A 21078-nucleotide genomic window follows, 5' to 3' on the forward strand; every position below is an offset into this window, starting at 1 on the left:
AGCACACTAAAAATCTACTTGCAAAAAAACAGCATCAAAAGGATTTAACCTATAAATGGCAATTCAAATTCTTCAGCTAGTCAGACTGCTGAGAGACTGGCTCACTGCCTATAAAATTTTGTTTCTAGTAAATCTTATTGCACATATTTAGTTATGTTTCAAAAAGTATTGGTAATGAGTTATTTACTTTGAAGCCATTAAACTTCAATGGCACAATTTGTTAAGGAATGTTGGCAAAATCTGTTTTCATTAAAACAAACCTAGCTATTTTTAAATTATTTTCATTTATATAGTAACCAAACTAAAAAGATAAAAAAAAAACAAAAAAAACACACAACTAAAAAGGATTAACAATATCTGTATTATACAAAAAAATTGTCAAATTGTTTTTTTTTTTTTAGTCAACTAATAAAATGTAAATCACAGAACAGTAAAAACAAAACACACGTGTTTATTAGTAATGGCATATTCAACAACAAGGTTTGCATTAGTCGATCCTGCTAAATACTGCATCGAAGTATCCACTACCATCTTATTCCACATCATCTTCAGTTAAACTCTGAGAACTTCCAATCCTCTGAAAAAGAAAAATTACTTTTAAAATAACTGGTGATTTTACGCACATCAGACATAAAAAAAAAAAAAAAAAAAAAAGAGTCAGGCAAAATAACAAACATTCAAGCTTAATACATGTTTTTAAAATTAACTTATAGGCCTGCCACACTGGACGACATGAACAATGTCGTTCATTATTTTCCCTTTAACTTCCCAGACTTCCGGATGAACCATAATGAACAAGCTAGAGCAGCCACACTGAGCGGTTTCATGAACGACTGAATATGCCTAAATCTTTTGACTTTAGGGTTTTGGCACCTGTTTGTTTTGCGTTTACATTTCATCGCTCAGTGTTCGCACTAGCCACACTGAACGACATGCACCGTGTCAACGACATAGCCAGAATTGACGATACGCGGCAGTGTGCATCATTCACACCGGCCACACTGAACGACATGCACCATGTCAAAGATGTAGCCAAAATTGAGCAACGTGGACAGACCACAGACATCATTGACGACATGCGGGAGCGTGCATCGTTCGCACCGGCCACACTGAGCGATATTTTAAACAAAGTCATTCAAAAGGGTGAAAAATGAGTACGATCGTTTAAAATATCATCCATTGTGGCAAGCTCTTTAGATCAAGATGTTTAACAAAAGTAAAAACTTCTCCTGTGTCAGAATTACTTTCCATTCTTTGGAATTCAAGTGTAGTGTTCCCTCCAGAATTCCGGGCTAGCAGGGCCTGCAGAGAATCGTAAAATGAGGGCATGGCCCCACCGGTGTCGCAACTAGGGGCGGGCCTGACCCTCCACGTCACTTATGGGGGCATGGCACAGGAGTCGGCATCAGTGATGGGGGGAGTGTGTACTGGGCTTCCTCCAAGCTCTTTCCTGAATGGCATCTATTCACACTGTGGTGGCAGTGGCATGGCAGCCTGTTTTAGCAGGATGCCACAGAAGGGCAGGGTGCATTTTGCCCTTAAAAAAAAATAAAATAAAAATAAAATGGCAGGGCGCATGTCCTGCTAAAACAGCCTAGCGTGTACACTCAAGTGTGGAAATTTTAACCATATATTACGTCTCCCTCATACTACATGGTTTTCCTGGTATTCCCTTATCTTAAGCCATTATCGAAGGTGAGCAGATGTAAGGGGCCCATGACTGAGGAGAGGACCAGCACACGGATGATCCTGGCCACGAACGGCTTCTCATTCACAGAAGTTTGCAGTCAAGACCATCACCACTAGGAAATATTTGGGTGGTGGTATTATGATCCTTTATTTATGTGGCACCACAAGGGATCCACAGCGCCCAATTACAGAGTATATAACCAAAAAAACAGTGACTTACAGTTCAATACAATATAGGACAAGTACGTACAGGGTATATAAACATAGCTGAAGTATCAGGATGGCAGAAAACAGAGGGATTTGGTGCCGTCAAAGGGAGTATTGAAAAGAAGATAGGTTAAGTAAGATACATAAAAGCACGAGGGGAGATGGCCCTGCTCGTGAAAGCTCACATTCTAAAAGAGGGTGGTACAAAGCTAACAGTCAACAACCCCACCCCCCTCCTTCCTCCTGCATGTAACGCAGAAAAGATGCAGCACAATGTCTAAACTTCATTGTGTCTCCGCCTCCACCATTACATCTCCTCCCATGGTGAAATCCTGTGCACTGTGCAAGGGGAATGCAATAAGTTTCCAAATGCTCAAGAAGTATTATATTAACAATGAACAAAACATTTTTTCAAAGTATTCGCTAGAGCAGTCTATGCAAAGTTGCATGCACTCAAACCACTTGGTGAAGCAGCTGGACCACTCTAAAGCAGGTACCGTATATACTCGAGTATAAGCAGACTTTTTCAGCACTTTTTTTTGTGCTGAAAAAGCCACCTCGGCTTATACTCGAGTCAGCTTCAGTGCCAGATATGCCCCACAGTGCCAGGTGTGCCAGATATGCCCCACAGTGCTAGATACTTACCCTCCGTCGCTCCAGCACTGTCTTCTGAAGGAGGGACACAGAGCGCAGCGCGCGGCTCTCCTGTGTCCCTCCTGCATCTCCAGCGGTAGCGGCGTCTGAGTGGTAAAGGAAGTGCACGAACCGGCACTTCCTTTAACACACGCCGCTGCCGCCGGAGATGCAGGAGGGACACAGGAGAGCCGAGCGCTGCGCTCTCCGTGTCCCTCCTTCAGAAGACAGCGCGGGAGCGACGGAGGGTAAGTATCTAGCACTGTGGGGCACACCTGGCACTGTGGGGCATATCTGGCACTGTGAGGTCTGTGTACGGGTAGAGCTGCATTTCCCACCCTAGGCTTATACACGAGTCAATAAGTTTTCCCAGGTTTTTGTGGTAAAATTAGGTGCCTCGGCTTATATTCGGGTCGACTTATACTCGAGTATATACGGTATGTCTTCTACATGCTAGATGAAGGTCTCCACGGCTTGATTTGTGGGAACACAAAGAAGTTACAGGGGGCCAGGTCTGGACTGTATGGCACATGATCAAGCTCCTGTATGCGTTCCAGGGCCAGAAAATACGCCACTTTTCTGGACCTGTGAACAGGTGCATTGTCGTCACGGAGAAGGGCACTGCAAGTGCAAGTTTTTAGACGGAGCCTGAAAATTGCTTCCAGCACTTGCGTGCATGCATTGGTTGGCATACCAGTCTCAAGCGATGGTGCGCTCATGCACAAGTTGTACAGTAGCTACATGACCAGTCTTGGCCACAAAAACAGCCACCATCTGCTTGGAAATGCTGCACTCATGTTGGACCGTCTGTTACGGCACACCTCTAACTGGGGTTCATTGGGCCAACTGTTTGGTCTCAGGGTTAAAACTGTAGATCAGACACAGCTTGAGCGACCATCATCAAACCTGGCCAGCATGTTGCAGCACCAAGTCACCTGAGCCACCTTCTGCTCAAGTCAGCAGATAGGGCACCCAGGATACAGAAGCCTTGCTCAGACCAAATTCTTTGTGAAGTATCACGCAGATGGATCCCAATGAAATGCCTTTCTATGGCTTGAACATTGTTCTTGGTGATGGACACAGGTTAGCCACAGAGCTAGTCTTCTAGGGACAGCCTACAGCGCCAAAATTCTGCAAGCCACTTACACAGTGGTTCTGACCAGTGCTTCCTCCCCAAAAGCAGCTCGCAGTCAGTCAAAAACTCTGGAAAAGGCAGCAAAGTATGCAGCACATGAATCTCTACCTGTGTCTGCAGCTCTCTGCCACCTCCAACAATGTGTTACCGTTTAGTCTCTCCCTCTGTCTTCATATAATTTTCTATGCATGCTTTTGAAAACACATTTATGCCCAGCCCGCCTGTCACTTTCTTTTTCTCCCATCTGACCCCAGTGGTCACTTCTTTGGTCAAACTTTCTCCAACCTGGTCTTTCACTTCTCCCATCTTCATTTCTATTTGCTCCTGTATGTTGTAGGTAGGATCATGGCATTTACCATGCCCCCACAATTTTTGATGCCAGCACTTCTTATTTCTCTCTATTTCCACTCAAATTGGATACCAATATAGGCCCCAATTCAGACCTGATCACAGCAGCAAAATTGTAATATCTGCCCCACCAACACTGCACATGGTTTTGCCCATTAGAGAACAATTTTGCTGCTGCGATCAGGTCTGAATTAGGCCCATAATTTGTTGTTATATATTTGGGTGTAAGACTGGGGTGAGATGTAATGGGTTGCAATTTTATTTTTTATTCAATCATTTTTATTGATTTTTTCGATTATGCATACACAATTTTTTTTTATAAAGAAATAAACAAACAGAAAACTGAAAAATCCTTGTGTGTGGACTCATTGTGTCGTACTGCGGACTAATGATTAAGGCGTTAGGTCAAAATAGGTATACCATCACAGAGATATATAACACTATGTCTTAGCTATTATATCATGACATATAGAAAGACAAATGTCGCAAATTAGCAAGCATCGGAGAGAAGGTTATAAATATACAGGAAGAGCGAGCACGCGAGTGGCCGGCCGCAAGCCGTCAGCCATCCCCAGACAAAAAACAAACAAACAAAAAACCCAAAATACACAAACATAACAACCAACATACACACCATTTCCCTATCAAGAGTCAGTAGAGGACGTATGGATGCAAAGATCAGTCCCGGCGACATGTCGAGTAAGGAGACTCAAGCGACCTACCCCAAATAGGATTTATTTAATTATTTTAAAACTAAGGTGAGATACATACCAGCTCACACCTCAAACACGCCGTACAACATGGCATTCAACAACGCATACAACGGCATGACCAACTACAGTCACAGACTGACTGAACTCAACATGAGCGTAACTATAACCAAACTGCAGATACAGCCCGCACTGGGACGGGCGCCCAGCATCCTCTACGGACTAAAAGAAAAGGATTTACCGGTAGGTATTAAAATCCTATTTTCTCATACGTCCTAGAGGATGCTTGGGATGCTTCAAGAACCATGGGGTTTAAACCAAAGTTCTAGAACGGGCGGGGAGAGTGCGGATGACTCTGCAGCACCGATTGACCAAACAAGAGTTCCTCCTCAGCCAGGGTATCAAACTTGTAAAACGTCGCAAAGGTGTTTGATCCCGACCAAGTAGCAGCTCGGCATAGTTGTAACGCCGAGACCCCTCTGGCAGCCGCCCAAGATGAGCCCACCTTTCTGGTAGAATGGGCTTTCACCGATTTCGGTAACTGCAATCCTGCCGTAGAATGAGCCTGCTGAATCGTATTACAAATCCAGCGCGCAATAGTCTGCTTAGAAGCAGGAGCCCACAGGACAAACAGAGCCTCCGTTTTCCTAATCTGAGCCATTCTGGCGACATAGATCTTCAAAGCTCTGACCACATCGAGAGACTTTGATTCCGCCAAGGCATCAGTAGCCACTGGCACCACAATAGGCTGGTTCACGTGAAATGATGAAACCACTTTTGGCAGAAATTGCCGACGAGTTCTTAACTCCGCTCTATCAGCATGGAAGATTAAATAGGGGCTTTTGTGAGACAAAGTCGCCAACTCAGACACTCGCCTTGCGGACGCCAAGGCCAACAACATGACTACTTACAAAGTAAGGAATTTTAACTCAACCTTACGCAAAGTTTCAAACCAATGCGATTGTAGGAACTGCAACACCACATTAAGATCCCACGGTGCCACAAATGGAGGGTGGATGTGTAGCACGCCTTTCACGAAGGTCTGAACTTCTGGAAGGGAGGCAAATTCTTTCTGAAAAAAGATCGACGAGGCCAAAATCTGTACTTTAATGGAGCCTAACTTTAGGCCCGCATCCACACCTGCTTGCAAAAAATGGAGCAAACGCCCCAGGTGAAATTCTTCCATAGGAGCCTTCTTGGATTCACACCAAGACACATATTTTCTCCAAATATGGTGGTAATGCTTTGCAGTTACTTCTTTTCTAACCTGAAGAAGTATAGGAATGACTTCACTGGGAATACCCTTTCGGGCTAGGATTTGGCGTTCAACCGCCATGCCGTCAAATGCAGCAGCGGTAAGTCTTGATACATGCACGGCCCCTGTTGCAACAGGTCCTCCCGAAGAGGCCAGGGATCTTCTATGAGCAACTCCTGAAGATCTTGATACCAGGCCCTTTTTGGCCAATCCGGAACAATGAGTATCGCCTGAACCCTTGTTCTTCTTATAATTTTTATCACCTTTGGAATGAGTGGAAGTGGAGGGAACACGTATACCGACGGATACACCCACGGCGTCACTAGGGCGTCCACCGCTATCGCTTGAGGGTCCCTTGACCTGGAACAATATCTCTGCAGTTTCTTGCTGAGGCGGGACGCCATCATGTCTACTTGAGGAACTCCCCAACGACTTGTCACTTCTGCAAAGACCTCTTGATGAAGACCCCACTCTCCTGGATGGAGATTGTGTCTGCTGAGGAAGTCTGCTTCCCAGTTGTCCACTCCTGGAATGAAGATTGCTGACAGAGCGCTGGCATGTCTTTCCGCCCAGCGAAGAATCTTCGTGGCCTCGGCCATCGTCGCTCTGCTCCTTGTTCCGCCCTGGCGGTTTATGTACGCCACTGCTGTCACGTTGTCTGACTGAATCAAGACAGGCAGACCTCGAAGCAGATGTTCTGCTTGCAGAATGCGGTTGTAAATGGCCCTTTATTCCAGAATGTTTATGTGTAGACAAGCTTCCTGGCTTGACCACTTTCCCTGAAAATTTCTTCCCTGTGTGACTGCTTCCCAGCCTCGGAGGCTTGCATCTGTGGTCAGCAGGATCCAATCCTGAATCCCGAACCTGTGTCCCTCCAGAAGGTGAGAACTATGCAGCCACCAAAGAAGGGAGATTCTGGTCCTGGGAGATAGAATTATTTTCCGGTGCATGTCCAGGTGAGACCCGGACCACTTGTCCAACAGGTCCCACTGAAACACCCTGGCATGGAACCTGCCATACGGAATGGCCTCGTAGGCCGCCACCATCTTCCCCAGCAACAGAGTGTATTGAAGAACTGACACCTTTGCTGGTTTCAGAATCTGTTTTACCATGTTCTGTATTTCCAGAGCTTTTTCCACTGGAAGAAAAACTCTAATTCTGTATCCAGAATCATACCCAGGAACGACAGCCGTGTCGTCGGATCAAACTGTGATTTTGGCAAATTTAGGAGCCAACCAGGTTGTTGCAGAATCGTCCGTGAAAGGGCAACATTTTTCAGCAATTGCTCCTTGGATCTCGCCTTTATGAGGAGATCGTCCAAGTACGGGATAACTGATTCCCTGCTTACGCAGGAGAACCATCATTTCCGCCATTACTTTGGTAAAAATCCTCGGAGCCGTGGACAGACCAAACGGCAACGTCTGTAATTGGTAATGACAATCCTGAACAGCAAATCTCAGGTAAGCCTGATGTGGACATGCAAGTAGGCATCCTTTATGTCGACCGACACCATAAAATCCCCCTCCTCCAGACTGGAGATCACTGCTCGGAGAGATTCCATCTTGAATTTGAATTTTTTTTTAGAAAGAGATTGAGGGATTTTAGGTTCAGAATCGGTCTGACTGAGCAATCCTACTTCGGGACCACGAACACACTCACATAAAAGCCTTCCCCCTGTTGTGACGGGGGCACTGACAATTACTTGATTTCGACACAACTTTAGTATCGCAGCGCTTACTACCTCCCTTTCTAGAAGAGAAGCTGGCAAGGCAGATTTGAAAAATCAGTGAGGGGGCACGTCTTGAAACTCTAATCTGTATCCTTGGGTTACTATTTCTACTATCCAAGGATCCAGGTCCGAGTGCACCCAGACCTGACTGAAGAGTTGGAGACGTGCCCCCACCGATTTGGTAGAAGCCGGAGAGGACTTCTGCTCTTGGGAACTTGCCACAGCCTGTGACCTTTTTCCCCTTCCTCTTCCCCTCGCAGCAAGGAAGGAGGACCCTCGTCCTTTTTTTATTTTATTATTTATTGGGCCGAAAGGACTGCATCTGATAGTGAGGCGTTTTCTTCTGCTGTGCAGGAACATAAGTTAAAAACGAAGACTTACCCGCGGTAGCCGTAGACACCAGGTCATTGAGGCAGTCACTAAACAAGACCCTACCGTTAAACGGTAGAGACTCCATCGCCTTCTTAGAGTCAGCATTCCATTGATGAATCCACAATACTCTCCTTGCTCAGACTGCCATGGCATTGGCCCTTGATCCCAACAGGCCAATATCCCTTACAGCTTCTTTTAAATATGTTGCAGTCCCTGATATGACCCAGAGTCAAAAGCACGCTATCCATCTCAGATGACAAGTTATCTGCCCACTTTTCAATAGCGCTACTCACCCATGCCGAAGCAACGGCAGGCCAGAGTAGCGACCCTGTAGTGACATAATGGATTTTAGTGTATTTTCCTGCTTACAATCCGCAGGATCTTTTAGGGCTGCCGTGTCAGGAGACGGAAGCGCCACCTTTTTGGAGAGACGCTATAAAGCTTTGTCTACCGTGGGGGTCGACTCCCACCTTTCCCTGTCCCCAAATGGAAACGGTTATGTCACTGAAATTCTTTTGGGAACCTGTATCTTCTTGTCAGGATTTTCCGAAGTCTTTTCAAAAAGCGTGTTCAGTTCATGAGAGGGAGGAAACGTTACCTCAGTTTTCTTTCCTTTAAACATACAGACCCTTGTATCAGGAACAGCAGGGTCCTGTTATATGCAACACTTCTTTTATCGCCACAATCATGTACTGAATACTCTTAACCAGTTTTGGATTTAATCTGGCATCACTATAGTCGTCACTGGAATCAGAGTCCGTGTCGGTATCTGTATCAGCTATCTGGGTAAACGCACGTTTCTGTGACCCCGCAGGGGTCTGGGCTTGTGACAAAGCATCCTCCATGGATTTCCTCCATGTCTGGTTCTTAGACTCAGATTTATCTAATCTCTTAGTCAACCGAGCCACATTTGCATTTAAAACACTCAACATATTTACCCAATCATCCGTCGGCGGTGCAGACACGGTCACTCAGTATTTTCTGTCCCCACTCCAGCCTCCTCCTGGGAAAAGCACTCAGCCTCAGACATGTCTACACACACGTACAGACACCCACAACCACACTGGGGCTATAGGAGACAGACCCACAACAAAGCCTGTAAGAGAGGCACAGAGGGAGTTCAGCCATATATCTGTGGCAAACGGATCGGCACTCGCCTTGCTTGGTTTAAAATGCTCCGGTGCCCTCTGGAGATCAAAATCCATGTATTAACCAGTTCCATTCAGCGGCACTCAGAGACTTGTAACAGCGTAGAGCTTGAAAACATCTTGTGCTTTAATGAATCAGAAAAAAAGCCTGCATACCAACGTTTTGGGGCGCAACCGCCCCTTTGTCAAGGTGAGCAAAACAGAAAGTGTTTTGCTCACCTTGACAAAGGCGGTTGCGCCCCAAAACGTTGGTATGCAGGCTTATTCTCTGATTCACTAAAGCACAAGATGTTTTCAAGCTCTACGCTGTTACAAGTCTGAGTGCCGCTGAATGGAACTGGTTAACGCATACATTATATTATATATTATATTATACATACACATACAGCTCTCTATCTCTCTCAATTTGCATCAAATCACTTGTGCCCCCCCGTTTTGCACCCCGTTACTTGTACAGCAGTGTGGAGGTCAGGGCCAGCGTCTCTGCAGCTTCTGTGAAGAGATAATGGCGCTGGTCAGAGCTGTGTGGGCTAAGCCCCGCCCACTACATGGGACGCTTCAGTCCCGCTTAAATTTATATTTATACTGGCGGGGGTCCCTTAACTAGTGCCTAGGCACTGTTTTTGGTTCCCATGCTACCCAGGGCGCGGAGTCTGGAGGAGGGGCTTAGAGGGAGGAGCCAGTTCACACCCATTCAAAGTCTTATAGTGTGCCCATGTCTCCTGCTGATCCCGTCTATACCCCATGGTTCTTGAAGCATCCCCAGCATCCTTTAGGACGTATGAGAAACAATTTTCTTAGACAGCAGAGAAACGGAGGTGTATCATTGGGGAGTCTCCCATTTGTGCCAGTCTTCCACAGGGAAATGGTACGCTACACATATCTTTCTGGGAAGGGTAAATTTCTTCTCAGGGTTAGCCCAGGATTCTTCAAAGAACGCATTCAAATCCTTTGAAGGGAGGAAAAGTCACAACCTGCTTTTTATTTAATTTAAAATAATCCTTTTCCTCTGGGACCAGTGTTGTTTCAGGAAACTCCAACACTTCCTTTATAGCAACTATCATACATTGTATGCTTTTTCTACCCCTCTCAAATCCCCAGTGTCGACGTCAGAGTTGGAATCTGTGTCTGTGTCCCCTTGCATCCTCCACAGACTGCCTCCAATATTTAGTCTGTTGTTCAGACTCAGAATTTCTTTGCAAGCACTGACATTCTTTTGCAACATTGTCACCCACTCCGACTCCTTCTGAGAGGGAAGGGCCACCACATTACCCTCTTGTGCATCTAAAATGGGTTCTTCCTGGGAAGAACCCTCCCCAATGTCTGACATGTTACACACACACACACACAGGAGCTATTGGGGACAGACCCACACTAAGGCCCTGCGCCTTATTGTGAATTGTGGAAATATTACCCACTTACAGCGCATATACCAATAATAGGCCCACAGACCTAATTATAATGAACACTCTCTGCCACTTTTATAACACCCTGTACTTGTGTCAGCGTGGTCATGAGCAGAAACAGCGTTCAGGAGCTTCACACTGGAGTTTCTGCAGGAGAAAATGGCACCCAGTGAGTGTTCTGGCGAGTCTGAGGAGAAGCCCGCCCTTCAGCCTCAGCAATGTAATATTTATACTGGCTGGGGATGGAACATCAGCGGCTGTACATGTATGTACCCTTTTTGCCAGTGAGTGTAAGGTTTTAAAACATGCCCTCAGAGCGCGTTCCCCCCTGCGCTCTGCACCCTTGTGCTTAGAGACATGGAGCGCAGCGCGTGTACCTGTATGCCGCCAACGATGACCGGAGGATCCCCTCTCTGCAGGACTCCGGTAATATACTCACCAGCCTTCTGACTTCTGGCTGTTAGGGGGTGGCGGCAGTACTGTGGGAGTGAACGCTTGCCAGGCTTGGGCTGTGTTCAGTACCCTTCAGGAGCTAATGGTGTCCTGTCAGCAGAAGCAGAACCATTAACTAATTTAGAAGCTGGTTCCTACACCCCCCAAGTCCCATGAAGCAGGGAAGCTGTTGCCTGCAGCTTCCCTGTAAAATAAAAACCCTAAGAGTCTTTTTCCAGCAAAGCCCTGTAGCGCTCCACTAGTGTGCATCCAGTCTCCTAGGCACATTTTCTAAACTGAGGTCTGGAGGAGGGGCATAGAGGGAGGAGCCAGTTCACACTGTTGAAAAGTCTTAAAATGCCGAAGGCTCCTGCAGAACAGTCTATACCCCATGGTACTAAAATGGACACCAGCATCCTCTAGGACGTAAGAGAAAATAGGATTTTAGTTACCTACCGGTAAATTCTTTTTTCGTAGCCCGTAGAGGATGCTGGGGTCCATATTAATACCATGGGGTATAGACGGGTCCACCAGGAGCCATTGGCACTTTAAGAGTTTAATAGTGTGGGCTGGCTCCTCCCTCTATGCCCCTCCTACCAGACCCAGTCTAGAAACTGTGCCCGAGGAGACGACATACTTCGAGAGAAGGAATTACACAGATAGTTGAGAGATTCACACCAGCTCACACAACAGGAGAATCCGGCCAACATGCCGGAACAACTTCAGCAACAGCTGAAACAGAAAATAACGCAGAACTTACATAGGAACCAGGTAACACTGAACCATAAAACCAATGCAGGAAAACGCAGTGCTGGGCGGGCGCCCAGCATCCTCTACGGACTACGAGAAAAGGATTTACCAGTAGGTAACCAAAATCCTATTTTCTCTTACGTCCTAGAGAATGCTGGGGTCCATATTAGTACCATGGGGATGTACCAAAGCTCTCAGTACGGGAGGGAGAGCGCGGAGGCTCCTGCAACACTACTTGACCAAACTTGAGGTCATCAGAGGCCAAAGTATCGAACTTGTAAAACTTGGCAAACGTGTTCGACCCAGACCAAGTAGCTGCTCAGCAGAGTTGTACAGCCGAGACACCCCGGGCAGCCGCCCAGGAAGAGCCCACTTTACGAGTAGAGTGGGCCTTTACAGATTTCGGACACGGAAATCCTGCCGTGGAATAAGCATGCTGGATAGTGAACCTGATCCAGCGGGAAATAGACTGCTTAGAAGCAGGACATCCAATTTTCTTTGGATCATAGAGGACGTAAATCTTCAAAGTCCTCACTACATCCAAGGCCTTTGAAGTAATTAAGGAGTTAGTAGCCACTGGCACCACAATAGGTTGGTTGATGTGGAAAGCAGACACAACCTTAGGTAGGAACTGTGGATAAGTCCTAAGTTCCGCCCTGTCTTAATGGAAAATCAGATAGGGGCTTTTACAAGATAAAGCCCCCAATTCAGACACGCGTCGCGCAGAAACCAAGGCCAACAAGGTGAACGCCTTCCACGTGAGAAACTTGAGGTTAGCCTCCTGTAGAGGCTCAAACCAAGCAGATTGCAGGAACTGCAACACCACATCAAGATCCCATGGAGCTGTAGGCGCCACAAAGTGAGGCTGAATGTGCAGAACCCCTTTCAGAAAGGTCTGAACCTCCGGAAGAACAGCCAACTGTTTCTGGAAGAAGATGGACAAAGCAGAGATCTGGACCTTGATGGAGCCCAGTCTCAGTCCCATATCCACCCCTGCTTGCAGGAAAAGGAGAAAACGTCCAAGTTGAAACTCCACCGCCGGAAACTTCTTGGCCTCACACCAAGAAACATTTCTTCCAAATGCGATGGTAATGTTTAGACGTTACCCCCTTCATGGCCTGTATAAAGGGTAGGAATTACCTCACTCGGGATACCTTTCCAAGCTAAGATCTGGCGTTCAACCGCCATGCCGTCAAATGTAGCCACGGTAAATCTCGATAAGCGAACGGCCTTCTGCAGAAGCAGATCCTCCCGAAGAGGTAAAGGCCATGGATCTTCCAGCAGAAGATCCAGCAGATCCCCGTGCCAAGCCCTCCAATCCGGAGCAATGAGTATTGCCAGAACCTTTGTTCTTCTTACGAGCTGAAGAACCTTTGGATCAGAAGAAGTGGAGGAAACACATACACTGACTTGAACACCCACGGTGTTACCAGTGCGTCCACCGCCACTGCCTGTGGGTCTCTCGACCTGGAACAGTACCTCCGTAGCTTCTTGTTGAGGCGTGAGGCCATCATGTCTATGTGGGGAACTGCCCACCAACTGGTTACCTCCTCGAACACTTCCAGATGGAAGCCCCACTCCCCTGGATGGAGATTGTGTCTGCTGAGGAAGTCTGCTTCCCAGTTGTCTACGCCCAGAATGAAGATTGCCAACATTGCCGCCGTGTGCCTTTCTGCCCAGATGAGGATTTTTGACACCTCTGACATGGCAAACCTGCTCTTCGTTCCGCCTTGTCGGTTTATGTAGGCCACCGTGGTCACATTGTCCGACTGCACCTGAACAGCCCGATCCTGTAGAAGGTGTGCTGCTTGCAGAAGGGCGTTGTAAACGGCCCTGAGTTACAGGATATTTATTGGGAGAAGGGATTCTTGATCCGACCATCGTCCCTGAAAGGTCTCCCCAAGAGCGACCACTCCCCAACCTCTTAGACTTGCATCTGTGGTTAAAAGGATCCAGTCTTGAATTCCGAACCTTCTCCCTTCCAGAAGGTGCAGAAGATGCAGCCACCAGAGGAGCGAAATCCTGGCTTTCGGAGATAGGCGTATCCTCTTGTGCATGTGTAGGCGAGAGCCCGACCACTGGTCCATCAGGTCCAGCTGAAAGGGTCTAGCATGAAACCTGCCGTACTGCAGAGTCTCGTAGGCAGCAACCATCTTCCCCAGAAGGCGTATTTATTGATGAACTTTAGGCTTTAGGACCTCCTGGACCATTGCTTGAATCACCAACGCTTTCTCCACCGGGAGAAATACCTTCTGCACTTCCGTGTCGAGGATCATTCCCAGGAAAGACAGCCGCCTTGTCAGCTCCAGATGAGACTTTGGAAGGTTTAGGATCCAACCGTGCCTCCTGAGCAGCCGTGTCGTGAGCGCGATGGAACGCAACAACCTCTCTCTGGAAGATGCCTTGATCAGGAGATCGTCCAGATATGGAATTATGTTCACCCCCTGTTTGCGGAGGAGAACCATCATCTCCGCCATCACCTTGGGGAAGATACTCGGTGCTGTGGAGAGGCCAAACGGCAGGAGCCTGGAACGGATAGTGATCGTCCATCAGCGCAAACCTGAGATATGCTTGATGCGGCGCCCAAATGGGAATGTGGAGGTAAGCATCTTTGATGTCCAGGGACAACAGGAACTCCCCCTCCGACAGTCCTGAGATGACAGCTCTCAGAGATTCTATCTTGAATTTGAACTCCTTGAGATAAGGGTTCAAAGATTTTAAGTTTAGAATAGGCCGTACCGAACCATCCGGTTTCAGTACCACAAAAAGGTTCAAATAATAACCCTTGTTCCGCTGCTGAAGTGGGACTGGAACAATGACCTCCGACACCACCAGTTTTCTGATGGCCTCCAGAAGAATTGTCCCATCTGCCAGCAGCGCTGGCTTGACTTGAAGAAACAGTGAGGCGGGGGATCTTGAAACTCCAGTCTGTACCCCCTGGACACTATATCCAGAACCCAGGGTTCCAGACCCGACGACACCCAGACGTGGCTGAACTGCCGGAGTCTTGCCCCCACCTGACCTTCCTCCAGGCCTAGCTGTCCACCGTCATGCGGAGGACTTAGGGGTATCAGAAGCGGGCTTCTGGGTCTGGGAACCCGCGGGAGCGGGTTTCTTTCCCTTGGCACGACCACCTCTGAAGAAGGTATTCGAAGGCTTATACTCTCCAGGCCTCGCGGGCCGAAAGGACTGTGACGTGGTAGATGAAAAGGGCTTCTTCGTAGCCAGTGCAGCCGAGGGGAGAAAAGGAGACTTACCCGCGGTAGCCGTGGCAATCCACGCATCCAGCGCCTCCCCAAAGAGAGCCTGACCTTTGTATGGTAGGCCTTCTACACACTTCCTGGATTCCGCGTCCGCAGACCAGTTGCGCAGCCAGAGACCTCTGCGAGCCGAGATGGACATGGAGGAGATACCCGCAGCCATGGAACCCAGGTCCTTCATGGAATCCACCAGGAGCCCTGCAGAATCCTGAATATTACGTAAAAATAAATCAACGTCACCTTTGTCCAGCGTAGTAGATTCCTCCTGCAGAGTGATTGACCAACTGGCAATAGCTTTAGCAATCCAAGCACAGGCTATAGTAGGCCACAATATAGCCCCATAAGCCGTGTAAATGGATTTTAGCGTAGCATCCACCTTGCTATCTGCCGGGTCCTTTAACGCGGTAGATCCCGGGACTGCTAATACCACCTGTTTGGACAGCCTGGAGACAGAGGCGTCGACTCCCATCTCTTCCTCTGGAAGGGAAAAATAAGATTTTAAACCTACCGGTAAATCTTTCTCCTAGTCCGTAGAGGATGCTGGGGACACAGTAAGGACCATGGGGTATAGACGGGCTCCGCAGGAGATAGGGCACCTAAAAAGAACTTTTACTATGGATGTGCACTGGCTCCTCCCTCTATGCCCCTCCTCCAGACCTCAGTTAGAGAACTGTGCCCAGAGGAGATGGACAATACAAGGCAGGATTTAGCGATCCAAGGGCAAGATTCATGCCAGCCCACACCAATCATACCATGTAACCTGGAACATACATAACCAGTTAACAGTATGAACAAACAACAGTAACGGTCCAAGACCTATTCCAACTGTAACATAACCCTTATGTAAGCAACAACTATATACAAGTCTTGCAGAGTTTCCGCACTGGGACGGGCGCCCAGCATCCTCTACAGACTAGGAGAAAAAGATTTACCGGTAGGTTTAAAATCTTATTTTCTCTTACGTCCTAGAGGATGCTGGGGACTCCGTAAGGACCATGGGGTTTATACCAAAGCATTGTCAAAGTCAGAAAAATATCACGCTGCACGTTGCCATATATGCACTTCATGCGTGTGCACGCTACATATTTAATCAAAATAATGGATTTTATAAGTTAATATTCCCATGAGTCCAGCAGGTATCAGTGGGTCTCAAATGGCTCTTTGACCTTAGAGATTCCCCAAACAATAGTTTGCATGTTGGGAGGGCTTCACGTGTTCTTATGCAAAGTTAAGCACAGGAATAGTAATTGAAGATTAATTGTATTCCAAATCAGTATCTTTCCCGCAGACGGAGTACAATAGCCTTTAATTACACTGAGCGTTGAGACTCAATGAGGAGGGCCAACACCTGTGTTTACAAATGGGCTTAGGGTTTGTCTCCAGAAGAATGATTGCTGAGATGTCATTGTCTCAACTGAAAGTGGACATCATGAATATCGAACAAAACCCAGAGACAGGGTTTTGTTTTGTATTCGCCAAACAATAGCTTTCCACAAGACAGGAATGTGTTAGTCATCACCCAACATTTTGCATAACCAAGCTCACATGCTCAGCTCACTGATACAAGACAGCCCACATACTGTGAAAGACACACTTCCTGTGGTTGACACCCCCCCACAGCTGGAATGCAGGTATGATATTATCCACTGGAAATCACAGGGCTCACTCACTCACACAGCTACCTGGCACCCAGCAGCATGGCTGCTTCATCCCCAGGACTGACCTCCAAGCGAAAGGCTAAGTATTGAATTCACATGGCTAGATAAGGAAATATAGACAGATGGCTTTAAGGTCAATGGTGCTGGTTTAAATAGGATATTGTAACTTGTTTGTGTGATAGATCTGGGAATCTGTGATGGTAGCTGGGACATTAGACAACCTGTAGCATAGCATTTGTGGTATTTGTTTGCCTATGGTGATTTAAAATAGATTGTGCTGGTTTGTTATAATATATCTTGTCAATCATGAATACCGCCATGCAGTTACTTGTGAATATGGGTTTTGTAGCAATGGCAGGCTGATATGTGTGGTTACATTGTGATCTGGTCTTGTGATAATTCATGTAGCATAGCCAGCATACTATATGCTCTGGTTATTGAGATACTGAGTTTGTTTGGAATGTGAAATTGAATAAGATGGTTCTAGGAAGTTGGATTGGAATGTGGAATAAGATTAGTTGGTTTGTAAGAAATGGCTGCTGCTGGGTGTTTTCCCCTCCCCCTTTCAACCATGTGTTGCAGTCTTTGGAATCATGGGAGTTTTCCCAAAATGGAGTCTAGCTTCTATCCCATGCGGTATTCAGCATTGACTAACTGCGCAGCGATTGTCTCTCACATGTGTAGGTTTATCTGCAACCATATTGTCTCTCATTTAATGTTATAAGCCATTCTCTCTCTCCTTCCCCTTTTAAAAGTAATTGTGTCTTTATTGTATTTTATGTGTAGTAACTTGGTTAGATATTCTATGTTATTTTGGTAGTGTATAGCTTGTATTGTATTATTCTTTTTGAACGTTCATTCTCTCACTAAAGGCGTTAGAACCTTAGACCGGTATTTGATTGATTATTATAAATGCATAAAGGTTCTCAGAGCGTCATAGTCGCTCATACAGCTTTTAAGCTAACAAGGTTACACTGCATTACATCTACACATTGTCACTGCACAAATGTTTACAGTAGAAGTACATTCCTTAAGGTATAGTTAAGGGCGTACCCTTGCGGTACTTTTTGCGCCAATTGCGTACTGTGTTCTTTAACCTTTAACGTGTTTTTAATAGGACAAATATTATAGACATTGTCAGCATCCAATAGGGCGGGGGAGTGCGCGTATGACTCTGCAGCACCGACTGAGCAAACGCTAGGTCCTCATCAGCCAGGGTATCAAACTTGTAGAATTTAGCAAAAGTGTTTGACCCCGACCAAGTCGCCGTTCGGCAAAGCTGTAATGCCGAGACGCCTCGGGCAGCCGCCCAAGAAGAGCCCACCTTCCTAGTGGAATGGGCTTTAACCGAATTTGGTACCGGCAATCCAGCCGTAGAATGAGCCTGCTGAATCGTATTACAGATCCAGCGAGCAATAGTCTGCTTCGAAGCAGGTGCGCCAGTCTTATTAGCAGCATACAGGACAAACAGAGCCTGTTTTCCTAATTTTAGCCGTTCTGGCTACATAAATCTTTAAGGCCCTGACTACATCCAGGGATCTGGAATCCTCCAGGTCACTTGTAGCCACAGGCACCACAATAGGTTGATTCATATGGAATGAAGAAACCACTTTAGGTAAAAATTGCGGACGTGTCCTCAATTCAGCTCGATCCACATGAAAAATCAAGTAGGGGCTCTTGTGTGACAAAGCCGCCAATTCAGACACTCGCCTTGCTGATGCCAAAGCCAACAGCATGACCACCTTCCAGGTAAGAAATTTCAACTCAACCTTGTTAAGCGGTTCAAACCAGTGTGATTTTAGGAACTGCAACACCACGTTCAGGTCCCATGGTGCCACTGGAGGCACAAAAGGGGGCTGGATATGCAGCACTCCCTTTACAAACGTCTGGACTTCTGGAAGAGAAGCCAATTCCTTCTGAAAGAAAATCGAGAGGGCCGAAATCTGTACCTTAACAGAGCCTAATTTCAGGCCCATATCCACTCCTGTCTGTAGGAAGTGGAGAAAACAACCCAGATGAAAATCTTCCGTAGATGCATTCTTGGTCTCACACCAAGACACATACTTTCGCCAGATACGGTGATAATGCTTAACCGTCACCTCCTTCCTAGCCTTTATTAAAGTAGGGATGACCTGTTCCGGAATCCCCTTTTTCGCTAGGATTCGGCGTTCAACCGCCATGCCGTCAAACGTAACCGCGGTAAGTCTTGAAATACACAGGGCCCCTGTTGCAACAGGTCTTCCCTCAGAGGAAGAGGCCAGGGATCTCCTGTGAGCATCTCTTGTAGATCTGAGTACCAGGCCCTTCGAGGCCAGTCTGGGACAACGAGTATTGTCTGCACGTTTCTTTGCCTTATGATCCTCAACACTTTTGTGATGAGAGGAAGAGGAGGAAACACGTAGACCGATTTGAACAGCCACGGTGTTATCAGAGCATCTACTGCCACTGCCTGAGGGTCCAGAGACCTGGCACAATACCTCCGAAGCTTTTTGTTGAGGCGTGACGCCATCATGTCTATTTGAGGAGTTCCCCAAAGACGTGTTATGTCTGCAAAGATTTCTTGATGAAGACCCCACTCTCCTGGATGGAGATAGTGTCTGCTGAGGAAGTCTGCTTCCCAGTTGTCCACTCCCGGAATGAAGACAGCCGACAGAGCGCTTACATGATTTTCCGCCCAGCGAAGAATCCTTGTGGCTTCCGCCATCGCGACTCTGCTTCTTGTCTTGCCTTGGCGGTTCACATGAGCCACTGCTGTGACATTGTCTGATTGAATCAGAACCGGTAGGTTTCGAAGAAAACTCTCCACTTGTCGAAGGCCGTTGTAAATGGCCCCGAGTTCCAACACATTGATGTGTAGACAGGACTCCTGGTGTGACCAAAGACCCTGAAAATTTTTTCCCTGTGTGACCGCTCCCCATCCTCGGAGGCTCGCGTCCGTGGTAACCAGGATCCAATCCTGAATTCCGAACCTATGACCCTCCAGCAGGTGAGCACTTTGCAACCACCACAGGAGAGACACTCTGGCCCCTGGGGACAGAGTTATTTTCCGATGTAAGTGCAGATGGGACCCGGACCACTTGTCCAGAAGGTCCCATTGAAAAGTCCTTGCATGGAACCTTCCGAAGGGAATGGCCTCGTAGGCCGTCACCATTTTTCCCAGAACTTGAGTGCATTGGTGAACTGAAACCCTTTTGGGTTTTAGCAGGTCTCTGACCATGTTCTGGATGTCCTGGGCTCTCTCTATTGGGAGGAAGACCTTCATTTGTTCCGTATCCAGTATCATACCTAGGAACGGTAGTCGAGTTGTCGGAATCAACTGTTACTTCGGTAGATTTAAAATCCAACCGTGTTGCTGGAGCACTCTCAGAGAGAGCGCCATACTGCTCAGCAATTTCTCCCTTGATCTTGCTTTTATCAGGAGATCGTCCAAGTATGGGATAATTGTGACTCCATGCTTGCGCAGGACCACCATCATTTCCGCCATTATCTTGGTGAAAATCCTCGGGGCCGTGAAAAGTCCAAACGGCAACGTCTGAAATTGGTAATGACAATCCTGTACAGCGAATCTCAGGTATTCTTGATGGGGGGCATATATGGGGACATGAAGGTACGCATCCTTTATGTCCAGAGACACCATAAACTCCCCCTCCTCCATGTTGGCTATTATCGCTCTGAGTGATTCCATTTTGAATTTGAATCTTTTCATGTACAGGTTTAGGGATTTCAGATTCAAAATAGGTCTGACCGAACCGTCCGGTTTCGGGACCACAAATAGGGTTGAGTAGTAACCTCTTCCCTGCTGGTGCAGGGGAACCTTGATTATCACTTGCTGTATACACAGCGTTTGAATTGCAGCTAACACTATATCCCTTTCCGATGTGGAAGCTGGTAGGGCCGATTTGAAAAATCGGCGCGGGGGCACCTCCTCGAATTCCAATTTGTAACCCTGGGAAACTATTTCCAACACCCAGGGATTCAGGTCTGAACTGACCCAGGCCTGACTGAAAAGTCGAAGACGTGCCCCCACCGGTGCGGACTCCCTCAGGGGAGCCCCAGCGTCATGCTGTGGGTTTTGGAACAGTCGGGGAGGACTTTTGTTCCTGGGCACCTGCCGAAGCAGGTGCTTTTTTGCCTCTGCCCTTACCTCTGGCGAGGAAAGAGGATCCCCGACCTCTTCTGGACTTGTGCGACCGAAAGGACTGCATCTGATAGGGTGTTACTTTCTTTTGCTGTTGGGGAATATATGGTAAAAAATTTGATTTACCTGCTGTAGCTGTGGAAACCAGGTCCGTCAGCCCATCCCCAAACAATACATAACCCTTATAGGGTAGTACTTCCATATGTTT

General features: G+C 47.2%; 1 protein-coding gene across 1 annotated transcript in view; it reads right to left on the bottom strand.

Annotated features, from left to right (window-relative positions):
• Nucleotides 1-431: 431 nt before the first annotated feature.
• The window catches only part of TOMM20 (translocase of outer mitochondrial membrane 20), a 43858-nt gene continuing 23211 nt past the window's right edge, over nucleotides 432-21078 (bottom strand). The window contains 1 exon segment of the mRNA XM_063917568.1: nucleotides 432-577. The gene's annotated coding sequence lies outside the window, so the exon portion shown is untranslated.

The sequence above is a fragment of the Pseudophryne corroboree genome, chromosome 4, assembly GCF_028390025.1.
Source record: "Pseudophryne corroboree isolate aPseCor3 chromosome 4, aPseCor3.hap2, whole genome shotgun sequence".
Lineage (NCBI taxonomy): Eukaryota > Metazoa > Chordata > Amphibia > Anura > Myobatrachidae > Pseudophryne > Pseudophryne corroboree.